This window comes from Myotis daubentonii, chromosome X (assembly GCF_963259705.1).
Source record: "Myotis daubentonii chromosome X, mMyoDau2.1, whole genome shotgun sequence".
Lineage (NCBI taxonomy): Eukaryota > Metazoa > Chordata > Mammalia > Chiroptera > Vespertilionidae > Myotis > Myotis daubentonii.
This window is the reverse complement of record NC_081861.1, coordinates 47,067,211-47,083,460: the sequence shown is the minus strand read 5'-3', so window position 1 is coordinate 47,083,460 and position 16,250 is coordinate 47,067,211. Positions and strand designations below refer to the sequence as shown.

Sequence of the window (16,250 nt, the reverse complement as noted above, 5' to 3'; positions counted from 1 at the left end):
GAAATGAGTAGAATAAAATAAAGGATGCCTAATCACACACTATATGCTTATCACAGAGTAATACCATTCAGTCATTTTGTCCCAAAATCAAAATGTGAGGCAACTTTCTAACCATTGAGGGCTGTTTAACTCTAGACTGATTACTAAGAAAAGCTACCTCTTCCTTTCCTTAATATAACCAAGGAAGCTTTTCATCTTTTATCAGGTGTCCCCTGCCTGGCAGCAAGAAGATGTAGTTACAGGGACCTTTCAAGTTGTCTTTGGAACAAGTTATCTCAGATTCAAGGTGCTAAGAGTCTTTTTAGATCTAATCTCATCAGCCCAGCTCACAAATGGCTTTCACAGACCCATCCATCAAACATCAACCACTTTCCTCCCAATTCCATTAATCTGTCATTGCTTACAGGCCTGTTTCTCAATTAGGGCAGCCAGAGACCACACTAGATCTTGATGACAGCACTGTGAATGTCTCCAGCAGGTAAATGGTGGAGTATGTTTCAGAAGTTCCTCCATGTTTCATCATTACTAGTTAAAGTTAGAGGAGGTGGAAGAGGGGTTCAAGGGTGGAAGACCCAAGGCAAGAAAAGTATAGGAACTGGCCTACGGGTCCAATCTGTGACAGTGAGGAGCAAGCAGCAATTGTACTCAGGGTCTCAGGACTGTTCCCAGTCATAATTTCAACTACCATCATATAGTGCCTGACACAGAGTAGGCACTCCAAGTAATGTTTATTAAATGAAACTCATTTCATAAAAGCATCCAATTTCCAGTTTGGCTGGGACCTTAATGAATCACCTAATTCAACCTTCTTGTTTTACATATGAAGGATTATGGCCCAGTAAAGGGGGAAATGATTTCTCCCAGGTCACAGAGTAAGTAGGCAAGCAATAACACCAGAATAAGTAACCTGATCTGAAAATTTCTGGGCCAGTACTTTTCTACACACACACCCCCATCACTTACAGATGGAATCACAGAAAGGAAGTGATTTACCCAAGGGTAAAGGGCTAGTGAGATACACAGGCCAGACCACAGCCCAGTTATTTGAGTCTTAGTATAATGTTCTATTTTCACTCCACTGCAATTCCTCTCCTGATACATATGTATTGTGTGCTATGTGTTTTGTGCTGCAAGGGAACAGAGATCATAAATTGCAGGTGCTTAGTTTGGAATGTTAGGGCTTGGGAAGAAAGTGCCCTGAGCTGGGCCCCTGGGAATGAGGCTTTGTGCCTGAGAATGGGGGAGGGGGAGCGCGGGGAATGAGAGAAAGATGTGATGAGGGATGGAAAGTCAACAGGAGGAGAAGTGAAACTCCTTATGAGTAATTACTGCTAGAAAGCAAGTATGCTTGGCCACAATGAGGTCATGCCTCTGCTTGTTATAGTAGAGTTGGTAAGATTATGAAAAATGCAAGCAGCCCTCTGCTGTGGACTCACTTCCTGGTGAAAAATCCCAGGCCAGAGAATGAGAGGAAACAAGATGATAAACATCTGTGGCTGCATCATCACAGTCCCTTCCAAGTCCATTATTTCATTCGCTCTGTCCAACAGTCTCCTTAGGTTGGTAAGAAAGGTATTAACCCCAATTTACAAATGATCAAATTGAGGATCAGAAAGCTAAGAAACCTTCCTCCATATTCTCCCTCATGACCCCAAAAGTATTACAATTAAATGCTTCTATGATCTCTCATACAGAATTTCAAGAAAAAAAATGTTTAAGTGTGGGAAAAAATTAGAGGGGAAGACAGAGATGGTAAGGAATAGGAAGGCCACTCTCTCTAAGCAGTGTATAAAGCAACAGAACAAGAACATAAGTTGTTTCAAGCTCAGAAATTGTAGTCAGAACTAACCGCATATGTCCTCCATGACTGTCATCACCTGAAGATCAAAAGTCCCAGTATGACAACCAATAGAAGGGCAGAGAACTCAAGGAAGAGAAAGGAACTATATCAGTGAGTAGTACTTATACTATACTAGAAATAAAAGGAGGTGTTCTGACATAAGCTTATGTCATCTGTGACAAATCAAGCTGTTTAAAAGACTACAATACTATTGATACTTTATGGTATAAAGAAGATGCACAAACACACACATATATACAATGAAATATTATTCAGCAGTAAAAAAAAAGAAGGAAATCTTGCCATTTGCAACAACATGCACAGACCTTGAGGGTACTATGCTAAGTAAAGTAAGTCAGACAGAGAAAGACAAATACCATATGATTTTACTTATAAAGGGTGTCCCAAAATTCACGCAAGAAATAATTTTGAGAGAAAACACAGGTTTATAATTAAAAATTGTACATTTTTTTATTGATTCATAAAGTATACAGTATAGGGCAGTGATGGCGAACCTCTGACATGCGTGTCAGAGGTGACACGTGAACTCATTTTTTTGGGGGGAGGAAAGGGGTCCCTCAGTCTGGCCTTCACCCTCTCCAATCTGAGACCCCTCAGGGAATGTCCAACTACCTGTTTGTGCCCACACTTTTAACTGATAACAGCTCCATTGTTGTTTCTTTCTTATGCTTAAAACCATTGGAATTAGTAGGTATTCAAAGTGTGTATACATTTTGGGGGGACACCCTGTATATCTCTAGTCAGCGGTAAAAGAAACTAACAGCAGATTTGGAACCCCGAGACAGGGAACCTCGCTCACTCCCCACATGTCTCCCCACTTCACTTTCCACCTTCGTGGGCAGCAGGAGAATCAACGTTTTCTCTCATTAATTCGGAAAAGCATGTCCTGTCACCCGCTGCCCGGCAGGAGTGCGCTAGGCCCCAAGCAAGCGAGGCTCAGTCAGGGCAGCCTTCGCTCATGGGTGCTGGCACCCAAAGTGCACATTCCTCCTCTACAGTCGCCCTGACTATCCCACTGTTTCACTGAGAGGACGGAATTCCTCTCCGCCTCTGGGTTCTTGATCTTGAACGCTGACCGAAGGCACCTCAGCGAGGGCCGCCCGTGCCTACCAGGTGTGTCTGTCTGCACCTGCTCCTGCCTCAGCACCTGCATTAACCCCCCAGAGGTGATCTCGTAGCTGCACTGGCCTCGTGGGAATAGGGAATCACCACTCCGCCCTCTCACTGTCATCTCACAGGTGCCCACCCTCAGCACCCAGAACACCCAGACACTCTCCAAAGGACATGAGCACATCAGAGGGGATGTGTGCACATCCTGTGGGGGTGTTAGGCATGCTGGGTTGATGGAAGTGCGGTGGAGAGGCGGGGGGAACTTGTGCACGCCTTGGTTTGCAACTGTTGCAGGCACAGGAGGGTGACAGTGTGCTGGGGGATATTTGCATGCCGGGGGGGATGTGCACACTGGAGGCCTCTGGCTTTGCAGATCCGCAAACCCCCGAAGTGTGGCCAGGAGGACGTCAGTCTGGCCCGCCATGGTGGCTGTCCCTGCGATCCTGCACCTTCTGGGCCAGGAGGCGGATCTTGCGCAGCCACTCCTGGGCGCTGATGGCCTGCAGGCGCTACTTCAGCTCAGCCTGCAGGCTCCGCTTGGCACGCTCACAGCTGTCACCATTGCCATGTGGGGAGTACAGGCCGCCCTCCACCGGCCTGCCTCCCCTGTCCAGAGGCTCTCTGCGCTGCTCACCTGCCCAGAGTGACTGGGGCTGGGCGGAAGCCAGGCATCCTGCCCTGCCCAACCCCGGCCGAGCCACCCCTGTGCGAGCTGCCGCCCCGCCAGGAAGGGTCATGGATCCGGGTCCCGGGACTGCGGACAGTCTCAAGTGCTGCCCCCCGCCCAGCAGGCTCACAGATCCATGTCTTGGTCCCGTGGACAGCCTCAAGCACTGCCCCCCACCCGGCAGGGTCACAGATCCGTGTCTTGGTCCCATGGACAGCCTCAAGCACTGCCCCCTGCCCGGCAGGGTCACAGATCCGGGTCCCGGGACCGCGGACAGCCTCAAGTGCTGCCCCCCACCCTCCAGGTCACGGATCCGGGTCTGTACCACAGACAGCGTCAAGCACTGCCCCCCACCCACCAGGTCATGGATCCGGGTCCCAGACCGTGGACAGCCTCAAGCACTGCTCCCCACCTGGCAGGGTCACAGATCCAGTCCCAGACTGCAGACAGCCTTGTCCACTGCCGCTTGCCTTCAGTATGCAAATTAGCCGCCATCTTGTTGCTTCAGGGTGGGGGTCCCCACTGGGGTGCCTGGCCAGTCTGGGTGAGGGGTTGAGGGCTGTTTTCAGGCTGACAGGCAACTGAGGCTCCCAACCTCTCCTTTTTTTCTTTTTCTTTTTTTATTCTGGGATTTATTTACCTTCTATGGCTGTCACTGGAGCTGAGAGCCGGCTTTAGCTGTGAGACCCGGCTGCAGCTCTGAGGCCTCAGCTGCTGAAAGCAGGTTTCTGCATTTGTTCTATAATTGTAACACTGTTGCAATCCTGCTGGCTGAAGCCCGTCTGGCTGAAAGCAGGTTTCTGGGGAATGTTTAGCTTCTATATCTGCAACAATGTTTCTTAGAGTTGCAGTTCAGAGGCTGGCAGCGGCAGGCGGGGAACCTTGGCTTCCTCCGTCACTGGAGCAAGCAAGCCTCCTATTCACTTCAGCTGCCTGGCTGCCGGCCGCCATCGTGGTTGGCAGTTAATCTGCATATATCCTGCTGATTAGCCAATGGGAAGGGTGTCGGTGTTATGGTCAATGTGCATGATTCTCTTTTATTAGATAGGATTCTTCTTGTATATTTCATATATGCAATAGCTTTGTTTCCATGTCCTAGAATGTCTAGCAACACTGGATTTCAGAAATCAGGAATTCACAATGTGGTTATACTAATTGGCCCAGTAACAAGGTATTAATAGATTTGTTATTGACCCTCTTTCTTTGGTGTTACCTTGCCCCTCATATGTTAGTTTGTTCATCACCTAAATGGCTTACATGCCTGTTTCTGAGAGTGGTTATATGAGAAGCAGTGAGAGTGGCCAGAAAGTTGTAACAACCAGGGTGAAAGCACAAAATCTGTTCTGAATTTACTATTCTTACTAAAGACTACTGTTCACTACTTTGGAGATATGGTAGTTATTCTAACACAGATCATGGGTAGAGATCACTTCAAACTATGAGTCAGGAAACCCACCTAACCTGTTTATGTCAAATGGCTGCTTTTAAAGAACTCTAAAGAAAAAGACTACATTTTTTTCTCAGAAGCTTAACAATTCTCACTGTCAAGAATTATTTATGTCTCGTTTTAAACATTTTCTGCTGAAATTTATGACAATTCCTTTGGTCAGGTCCTCAGAGGGAATGGAGAACAGGTTGGCCACTGTCCTCCAGATGAGAGCCCTTCATTAACTATGATTGCTGTAGCTTACTGTTGGCACTTTTCCCCAAAAGTGAGTATTCTAACTCTCCCTGCGGTGACTCATTGCCCAGTCTTTAATCATTTGTTCTTACCTCTGCACTCTTGTGTGTACCTACTCACTGTGGGCACTTATTTAGCATCAGTAAAACTGGAGGCATTGCTCTTATATTTTTCTTGGTGGAGAAAAACAAACCAAATCATTCCTCTACCTAGCCTCCTCCCCAGTCCCCACAGAAGACTAAAAATCCTTTTGTTCCCACTTGAGTTTGCCATACAACTTCTGAGTTAAAGAAAGCAATACCTTACCAAGGGCCCAGGCAAAACAGCCAGCAAATTAATGACCAGAACATGAAGTGGTCAGAAAGGGAGTCTCTGATATGCAGCTGCTGAGGAAAACATGGCTGTAAGACTGCTGGTTCAGACTGGTCTGCAAGGAGCTGCTTTGTTGTCACTGATTTTGGCAAAGAAATATGAACAGGCCTTTCTACTCACGCCCCCAGATAGTATGCATTGCCTACGTGCCAACCCTGTTACAAATACTCAGTGTTGAGACTTCCCTAGGAAATGAGCAAGATAAACAGGCATATGTTTCCAGTGCACAAATAGAGTCCTGTTCCAGAAAAATGTCTTTGCCCAATGTGCCTACTTGTGTCAAGTTGGGTATATAAGTAGCCTGTTTCAGACACAACCTCAAACGGGATCTATTTCTACTTCCCAATAATTTCTCCCTTCACTTACTGCCACCAGAGTCCCTTGGAAGTTTCTCCTTCTCTGTGTATCTTCACAAAGAGAGTTGCCTCAGGTTCTGCTATGCCTGAAATCATATCATGATATAGCTACACCAAAGGCTTTATTTCCCATTTGTATATCCACAACTTGAAGAACACTTCACTTTTTTCAAGCTTTTTGGGGGTATAATTGCTATATGAAAAATATGTACATATTTAAAATATACATCTCAATGAGTTTAGACATATGCCTATATCTATAAAACCATGAACACAATTAAGGCACTAAACATATTCATAACCTTCAAAAAGGCATGTGTGTGTGTGTGTGTGTGTGTGTGTGTATTAAGAGCACTTAACATAAGATCTATCCTCTTAACATATTTTAAAGTACACAACACTGTATTATTAACTATAGACACAAAGTTGAACAGAAGATCTCTAGAATTTATTCAATGGCCTAACTAAAACTTTGCACCCATTGAGCAACAATTCCTCATTTTCCCCTCCACCAAACCCCTGGCAACCATCATTCCACTATTCTCTGCTTAAGAAGACCTCACTTTTAATTTAAGCCTTATCTTTCCAATTCCTCAGCTTTCATACTTGCTATCCTCTTTCTAAGCTTTCTCCTTCTTTTTCATTTTTTCCTAGGGTATAAAGACTAGCAAAACTAACTGTGTTGGACTTGTTTATTTATTTATTTTCATATTTTCATCCTGAGGTGGGGATGATCACAAGCAGTTAAGGCATTAGAAGACAAGAAGCAAGAAGGTAAATAGAGAGAGAGGACCATTGAGTCTGACAACCTAGAAGGTCAATTGCAAACAATCAAGTTGGCCATGCAGAGATGAAGAGAGTCCATAACACAATGGAATACTACGCTTCAGAAAAAAGAAGCAATTCTTACCATTTGCAACAGCATGGATGGAACTGGAGAGCATTATGCTAAGTGAAATAAGCCAGTCAGAGAAAGATAAATATCACATGATCTCACTCATTTATGGAATACAATGAACAACATAAACTGACGAACAAAAACAGATCCAGATCCAGAGAAGCATCAATCAGACCATCAAACCTTAAAGGGAAGGTAGGTAAGGGTGGGGGTAAGAGGGAGAGTTCAACTAAAGGACTTGCATGCATGCATATAAGTCTAACCAATGGACACAGACAACAGGGGGGTGAGGGCATGAGTGGGGGGTGGGGAGTAATGAGGGGATAAAGACACATATATAATACCTTAATAAATAAAGAAAAACACACACAAAATTTAATGAAAGCATTTGACAATTTTACTTTAAAAAGACACAGAAAAAAAACAAAGAAACAAACCTCCAGCTTGGCCAGCATGGCTCAGTGGTTGAGCGTCAACCTATGAACCAGGAGGTTATGGTTTGATTCCTGGTCAGGGCACATGCCTGGGTTTCTGGCTGGCTCCCCAGTGGTGGGTGTGCAGGAGGCAGCCAATCAATGAGTCTCTCTCATCATTGATGTTTCTATCTCTCTCCCTCTCCCTTCCTCTCTAAACACAACAAAAATATTTTTTTAAATAAGAAAGATCCTCTATATCAGGTCCTGAGCTATTCTCTTGCTCTAGAGTCTGAGGTTAGAAAAGTAGGGATTAGAATGATGTCTCTAAATTTCATATGACCTTCTCCCTTCCATGAAAAACAAAATGCTGTTCATTGAGCTTCTGCTTTGGAAAGTAGGGTGCCAATTGGAGATCTTCGCAGTTATTACTCTGGATTGACAGGTGCCACTATCTTCAGTGCTTAATTGATTGGCTAGGGGTGCCATACCCTATACAAGTTAGAAACTATTCCTACAGGCCTACTGTGGCAATACATTGTTAAGCACTATCAGCAATGAGCTAACTTGTAAACCATCTACTCACTTGTTTAAGCTCTAGCCCCAGCTCTGCTATTGTTGGCTCAGTAGTCCCTCTAACCATGGCCTCAACTGGGAATAAAATGCCATCACAGTTAACCACCTCCATTCAGTGAACCTGGACAGTGTAGGAAGAAGGTGAGCTAAATGCTTCTCTGACCACTTCAGCAGACATGAGAGGCAGCATGGCATATTGACTGTTTCTCAGAATGGGGCCCTAGACCCTCTGCACCAGAATCACTTGAATGCTTATTCAAAATGCAGAGTATTACATTTCTTCTCATATTCACTAAATTAGAACTTATGGGATTTGCATTTTTTTAATCCTCAATCGATTCTGATGGGAACTAATGATTGAGAAATACTGTTTTAGTGGAAAAGAGCCAAGAGTTTGGAATCAGATCTGGTAGAGTCTTGAGGTCTGTCCCTTATAGGTTCTATGAACTTGAGAGGATCACTTAAAACCTCTGAGGTTCAGTTTCCTCTATAAAATGAGATAATAGAATGTAAAGTTAGAGTGAAGTAATATCTGGTCAACCTAACACTAGGATAGCTGTCAATTCTCCCCCCCTACTAGAGAATACTCCATTTCCCATAAGTATCAGAGAAGACTTGAGGTCATCTAAGAAGTAGAACATCACTCCCCTCCCCCTGTGTTTCCCCAAACACTCTAAGTAATTTCTCCTCACTCCTAGTCTTCGTTCTGCTTTCAGTTTTTCACCACAAAATGGAAACACTTGGCCCAGTGTTCTTTCAAGAACGGATTTATAGTTAAACTATCTCAGGTTTTCTGGAAGTCATCATGCTTGGCACATAGTTAAGAACTCACAAATATTTACTGAGTGAATGCATTCTTTTATTTCTAGCCTCAACTGATTTCAACATCTGCATTTCAGTTTAACGCCATTACCCCATTTCAGTCTCATAGCCCCAGTTTAGGCAAGTCTAAGAGATCAACCCCAGCACATCAGCAAACCAGATCCGCTTTTACTTCCACAGACAAGTCAGAACAAAATCCCTCTGTCCACTCCCAGAGACATGCACTTCCTCTCCTCAAGTTACCAATTCTTCTGGGGAAACCAACTAGCATTTAACCCTTAGGTCCTCAAACCACGTCAATATGAAATAGGAACCCAGCCTTGATTCCGTTTAGCCTCTGTGCAAACAACAAACTATGTGGAAGCAAAAATGTACCAGGCTGCCTTTGGGAAGAAACAGCTTCTCTGAGCTGTGAGATGAAAGGACGGGAAGCCTGGGAAAGGAAGGGGAGGAGGAGGCTGAGCAAGGGGAGAGCAAAGCAGTTTTTATCCAGCTGTTTCAATTGCATTTGGCCCAAGCTGCAAATTTACCTTCTGGCCACGAAGGCTGATTGACTTGTTTCCTCTCTTCAAACTCAGATCTGAGAAACAACTTCTCCTTACAGCTTGTCAGAAGGGGATGGGAATCCCAGCTGCTCTTTGCAGGGTTGCCTGAAAACCCTGCTTTACCTTTGGGAGAGAGGGGCGGAGTCCAACCTAATGGGAATTAACTCCAAACACGCTGGAGGCTTCAATCCAGCCTGAGACATGCAGGCACTTGATTTGGCTTAACAGGCAATGAGTCCCCCCACCCCCATGCTCACAGCTGCCAAGTCAGCTGTGTGTGTGTGTGCGTGTGTGTGTGTGTGTGTGTGTGCGCGCCCGTGTGTACAGGAGTGCCAACATAACTGTCTCACTTCTGCATCTGCTGCCCGAATGCCTGCTGAGGAATAGTGGTTCTCCCTAACTTTCCCCCAAAGCCCTAAACTATCTCCACTATACATATTGGGTAGCAGATATATGTGCATGGAAAAGACTCAGAAAACACATGCCTGAACTGAGTAAAACAGAATAACCTCTTTTCCCAAAATAATTTCCACTGTCTAATGGGTAAGGCACTCCAACAGAGAAATTTATGGCTCCAAAATGTAACAAGTTCACATTTAAGAAACCAAAAATCACACACTGAGAAGGCTTAATAATACATTTTTTAAAAAATAGCAGTACTGCCAAAAGGCAGTGTCTAACTTATCCTAAAACATCAATAACTGCTTTAGTGCTTGGGAAAGGAGCTGAGAGGTCTAGAGATTAATGAAGCTTTGCCTGACACTCTGCTCCAACGTAATTTCATCTCTCCCACCTATGAATGTCCCTGACACTCCATATTTATGTTGGGAAACTTATCACTTTCTACCTTATACTAGTATTCATGTGTGTGTGTGTGGGGGGGGGGGAATCAGGTGCGTTTTGTTTGTTTGTTTGTTTGTTTGTTTGCATATGTGTCTCATTTCTTGGATACCTTGTGAACAGATAACTTTGCTGAACAAAATGAGTTGGAAGGATGAAGGGCAACTAAGTTAACTTAAAACAACATACAAGATTGATCCAAAGTAACTTTGCTTCTATAATGGCCCACTTCCTTTCCCAGAATGCTATAAAGGTTATCAGACCTGTTTTCTAGAATTTTGTGGCAATAATTTAAAATGTTAACTAGCAGTTTAACACATTCATTGTATCCTAATTATTTTATGAGTTAATATGTTTCTTCTCAAGCAAGCATCCTGTCTTTTATCCGTGATATAGCCTTATATCCATGCATGCGTACATTTGTCAGCCTTGCTATTATTGATCATCAGTTTTTAAGCACTTTTTACTTTCCCTACACACTGATAAACCACATTCCCACCTGTGATAATGGCTTACTATGACAGTTTTTTGGGGGGAGTGAGAGAGGACTCCTTAAGTGGAATGTCAGACTTTTGACAGTGTAATCTCCTGAGATAACTTTATAATTTATCAGTTGGTGTACCCTTAAGAATCACTGCTTCAGATATAGGGCTATGTAAAGAGAAATGACAAACCCTCTCTCAATAAAAATAAGTCAATATTAGAGGAAACCAAGATGGTGGCATAGGTAAATAGCTGAAATTGCTGCCTTGCACAACCACTTCAAAAATACAACTAAAAGACAAAACGGACATCACCAAGAACCACAGGAAGGCTGGCTGAGTGGAAATTCTACAACTAGAAGGAAAGAGAAAATCACACTGAGACTCAGAGGAGGTGCAGATGTAAAGTGCAGAGGTATGGAGGCGCATGTGGAAAGGGCTGGCAATTAAGGACAAGGTTGTGTTTTTCAATCAGGAGGGAGACAAAAGCTCCGACTGCCATGAACTCCAGTTACAGGCAAGTCTCTGGGGACCCAGACTCATATGGGGAGAAACTGGTCTGTTTGGCATCGGGCAGAACTCTAGGGCGGCTTTCTCTCAGAGGTGCTTGCAGCGACTACCGAGAGACTCTGAGACCTGGGGCCTCTTAGGGCAGGGCTGAGGATCAGCCATAGCTGTTTGCTCCACCCTGTTGATTCCCTGAGACCCCACTCCACCCAAGCTGTGTGCAGAGCTTTTGCATATGAATGGCCTGGCCTTTTGCAATCTAAAATTACCTAACAAACTGCAGCTGGGTCAGAGAGACTCAGATAATCCAAAAGAAGGCCCAAGGCCCCACAGCAGCATGCATTGCTTCACAGCTGGGCCTCATCTGGGCACCTCTAATCCCCAAACAAAGAAGAGGAATCTGAAGATCTCTCCATAGCTCCTGCTGGGTAGCCTCAGGTAGAGGCTAAATTAGCACCTCCTTAGAGATCCAAGAGCCAGTGTACCCAGTGGTCAGAGTGGGCCCATCCAGATTACAACTCCTCAGATCCATAAAGGACACACTCAGGGGGCAGACTCAGTGAGCACCAAAGCCCCATTAAAGCAAATCTTGCCCCATAAGGGTGTCTCTAACACAGAAGTTCTCCCACCATAGACACAGCTTATTCTCACAGCTAATTGGCCTGGAGGTCACTTCCTCCCAGTGATACCTACAACAATCAAGGCTTAACTACAACAAGACTGTGCACAAAGCCCACAAAGGAGTGCACCAAGACTGTCCACCTCAGGTAATTGGGGAGGCTGAGCCACTGGGCCCTATAGGACACCTAGCACAGAAAGCCACTCTATGAACACAGGGAAGCAGCCAAAATGCAGAGACAAAGAAACAGGTCACAAATGACAGAAATGGAGGAAAACAAACTACTGGATAAAGAGTTCAAAACTATGGTTATAAGGTTTTTCAAGAATTTTCTAGAAACTGCCAATATATTTAGGGAGATCCTTGATAAATCTAGTGAGACCCTTGAGGATATGAAAAAGGGCCAACTAGAAATTAAGAATACACTGACTGAAATAAAGAATAATATACAGAGATCCAACAGCAGACTAGAGGATTGCAAGAATCAAGTCAAAGATTTGAAATACGGAAGAAGCAAAAAACACCCAACCAGAAAAACAAAAAGAAAAAGGAATCCAAAAGTATGAAGATAGTGTAAGGAGCCTCTGGGACAACTTCAAACGTACCAACATCCAAATTATGGGGGTGCCAGAAGAAGAGAGAGAGCAAGATGTTGAAAACCTATTTGAAGAAATAGTGACAGAAAACTTCCCCTACCTGGTGAAAGAAATAGACTTACAAGTCCAGGAAGCACAGAGAACTCCAAACAAAAGGAATCCAAAGAGGACCACACCAAGACCCATCATAATTAAAATGCGAAGAGCAAACGACAAAGAGAGAATCTTAAAAGCAGCAAGAGAAAAAACAGTCAGTTACCTACAAGGGAGTACCCATAAGACTGTCAGCTGATTTCTCAATAGAAACTATGCAGGCCAGAAGGTAGTGGCAAGAAGTATTCAAAGTGATGAATAGCGAGAAACTACAACCAAGATTACTTTACCCAGCAAAGCTATCATTCAGAATTGAAGGTCAGGTAAAGAGCTTCACAGATAAGAAAAAGCTAAAGGAGTTCATCACCACCAAATCAGTATTATATGAAATGCTGAAAGGTATCCTATAAGAAGAGGAAGAAGAAGAAAAAGGTAAAGATAAAAATTATGAACAACAAATACATATCTATCAACAAGTGAATCTAAAAATCAAGTGAATAAAAAATCTGATGAACAGAATAAACTGGTGAATATAATAGAATCAGGGGCATAGAAAGGGAGTGGACTGACAATTCTTGGGGGGGAAGTGGTGTGGGGGGTGCGGGAAGTGACTGGACAAAAATTGTACACCTATGGATGAGGACAGTGGGGGGGGTAAGGGCAGAGGGTGGGGTGGGAACTGGGTGGAGGGGAGCTATTGGGGGGGAAAAAAGGAGCAACTGTAATTATCTGAACCATCAAGATTTAATTAAAAAATAAGTCAATATTAACATATGCATAATAACTTTTTGTGAAATATGGCTAAATTTTTTGACATAAGAAAATAGTTGCTTCCACTTTATGCAAAAGTAAATATTGTCCTTTGCTTAGTGGCTGCCCTTGTCATTTGGGAAACTGGTTACTATTTGCAGATCTAAGAAAAGCTAAATTTTAGTTGCCATTTTTTTCCCTCTATTCTATATGCCTCCAGTTACCTTAAGTTGAATAATATGGAAACTTAAATGCATACTAAATAATCATAAAATTTATTGGGTAAAGTTTTGTTTTCTGTTTTTAATATAATGGATGAACATTCTCTCAGAAAAAAAATTGCTTGCATCTTGTGTCTCTTGGTTTTTTTTTTCACATAAAAATACTCTTCAGTCCTGCATACAAAAGAGCATGTGGGAAAGATTGAGAACTGAACACTTCTTGGAATTTATGTAAGGAGATAATATATAATATTTATAATAATGTTTAAATGGGTATTGGTCATGGACCTATGGAATACCATATTTCTGTCTTTGATCTGCCTTGAATAAGAGATCCTGCAAAGACAAGATATTGTGACAGGTGATTCTGATACATATGCCCACCCCCACCCTTAATTCACAAAACACTGGTCTATACAATAGAATTTCCCAAGCAAATGACCCAGTGATCCCACTTCTGGGAATACATCCTTAGAATCCTGAAACACCAATCAGAAAGAATGTATGCACCCCTATGTTCATAGCAGAGTCATTTATAGTAGCCAAGATCTGGAAATAGCCCAAGTGCCTATCAGTAGACAAATGGCTAAAAAAGATGTAGTACATTTAACCATGGAATGCTATGTGGCTGCAAAAAAGATGTCTCCCTTACCCTCTCAGACAGCATGGGGGGAACTGGCAAAATTATACTAGGCAAAATAAGCCAGTCATAGAAAGACAAGTATCACGTGCTCTCACTCATATGTGGAATTTAATGAACAAAATAAACTGCCAAACTGACAAACAAAAGAGAACCAGAGGCATGGATACAGGGAAAAAACCGACAGGCCTCAGAGGGGAGGGGCATGGAGGAGATTGGAGGAAAGAAAGAGTGAAGGGATTAGCCACAGAACATATATGCATAGCCCATGGACACAGACAATAGTGTGGTGAAGGCCAGGGGAGGGGGGACAGGGGCCGGGTGGAAGAGGGCAAAGGGGAGGAATGGGGGACATCTGTAATACTGTCAACAATAAAAAATAATCACTTCAGGTGTTTAGGACAGGAACCTGGGATCTAGTCAACCTGTTCATGTCATTTTTAAAAATGTGATGCTGGTTGTGTAACAAATTACCCCTAATTTAAGAGCTTAAAACAGTAATCATTTATCCTCTCCCACAGTGAACACAAAATTAAATTTAAAAAATAAGAAGATAGTAGCAAAACACAGACAACAGTGTGGTGATGGCTGGGGGGGGGGGCTGGGTGGAGGTGGGAAAAAGGGGAGAAAATGGGGAACATCTGTAATAGTGTCAACAATAAAAGCACAGTAAAAAAAATCAACGTTCCCACTACATTTCACAGTCTAGACAAGGGATTAGCTATGCAGCAACTCCAATAGGCTGCCTATTTTTGTAGTTTTATTGGCACAAAGAAACAATTTATTAATTTGCGTATCATCTATGGCTATTTTCATGCTACAACTGTAGAGTTGAGTAGTTGTGGCAAAGATCTTATGAGCCATGAAGTCTAAAATATTTACTATCTGGCTTTCTACAGAAAAAAATAAAGCTGACCACTGGTTTAGACCCACACCAATAGAGTGTAGTAGAGACATTATGTTAATTGTTAGAAGAAATGGTTTGAAAAATAAGAGGGGAGTGAAATAAGAATAAACACTGCTTGATTTCAGCTTTGTTAGTGTGCCAGTCAACCCTCACCATTCTTTAGAATCTGTAAAGGTAATGCACTATCAATTAATATAAGCCAAATATTTGGTAAACCTATGAAAATGTATTTCTCTGCTAACTCTCCTTTAAGCCTGTGTTTATGATGTTCTCTTGTATACCCTAAGTTTTTTACTGAAAACTTTACTAAGATATAAATCACATACCATATGTACACCTTTTTAAAATATAGAACATTGTGGTCTGTTTTGCATATATTCACAAATTTGTGCAACCCACCACCAATATCTAATTCAAGAACATTTTTTATCACCTCCAACACAAACCCCATCTTGTTACCATAGACTTTAAGTTATTTCTCTTTTGTCAGAGCTGCTTCTTCTTTGGGGGCTACTTGGGTCTTTTGTTTTTGTTGTTGCTGTTTTGTTTTTTTAAATACAATTTCACAGAGGGAAGGCAGGGGAGGGTGGGTGGGAAGAGATCAACCAATGAACTTTTATGCATATATGCATAACCCATGGACACAGACAATGGAGTGGTGAAGGCCCGGGGGTGGTGGGGGGGGGAGGGGATGGGAACAGGCTAGAAGAGGTTAATGGGGGGAGGGGGAAGGAAGACCTATGAAGGCCTATACAACACTTTCAACAATAAAAATTTAAAAAAATAAATACAATTTCTTATTACTGTGGGTGTATGTTCTGCTCTAGTCTTAGAAGAGGGAGTCATTTATTTCTTAAATCATTTCTAGAGTCCCATTGCCCTTGAAATTTGGAAAGTTTGCAAATAAATGCTTAGAAATGTAAAACCACATAGACTCCATGACCTATCACCCATGCAGGTTACATAGGGAAGGTACACCTTGCCTATACTATAGTTTCAGTTTGAGAGCAAAAACCTAGAAATTAAACTGATATTTCTTTTTTATAAAAATCAGAACTGACAATTCTTTTGTTGAGTTTCCTTATTGACCTCAGAGGTATGAACTGATAGTGTTAACCTTCGATGTGGTGTGCTGATAAATATTTAATAACTGGTTTTGGGTGAGCAAGAAAGTGCTGCTTGTGGCATTTGCTGATTCCCATGCTATAAATACTCCACCAATGGCCAATTTCAAGCTACCAACTTGAACTCAATGAAAGTGAAGTTGGGAAGATATATATATATATATATATAT

General features: G+C 42.8%; 1 protein-coding gene and 1 long non-coding RNA gene across 4 annotated transcripts in view; one reads left to right on the top strand and one right to left on the bottom strand.

Annotated features, from left to right (window-relative positions):
* LHFPL1 (LHFPL tetraspan subfamily member 1) overlaps positions 1–9,496 on the bottom strand; it is a 68,569-nt gene extending 59,073 nt beyond the window's left edge. For all 3 annotated transcript variants that reach the window (XM_059679329.1, XM_059679328.1, XM_059679327.1), the window contains exon 1: positions 9,287–9,496. The gene's annotated coding sequence lies outside the window, so the exon portion shown is untranslated. The remainder of the gene's footprint in view (positions 1–9,286) is intronic.
* The window catches only part of LOC132224361 (uncharacterized), a 1,115,498-nt gene that overhangs the window by 632,352 nt on the left and 466,896 nt on the right, over positions 1–16,250 (top strand). The window lies entirely within an intron of this gene.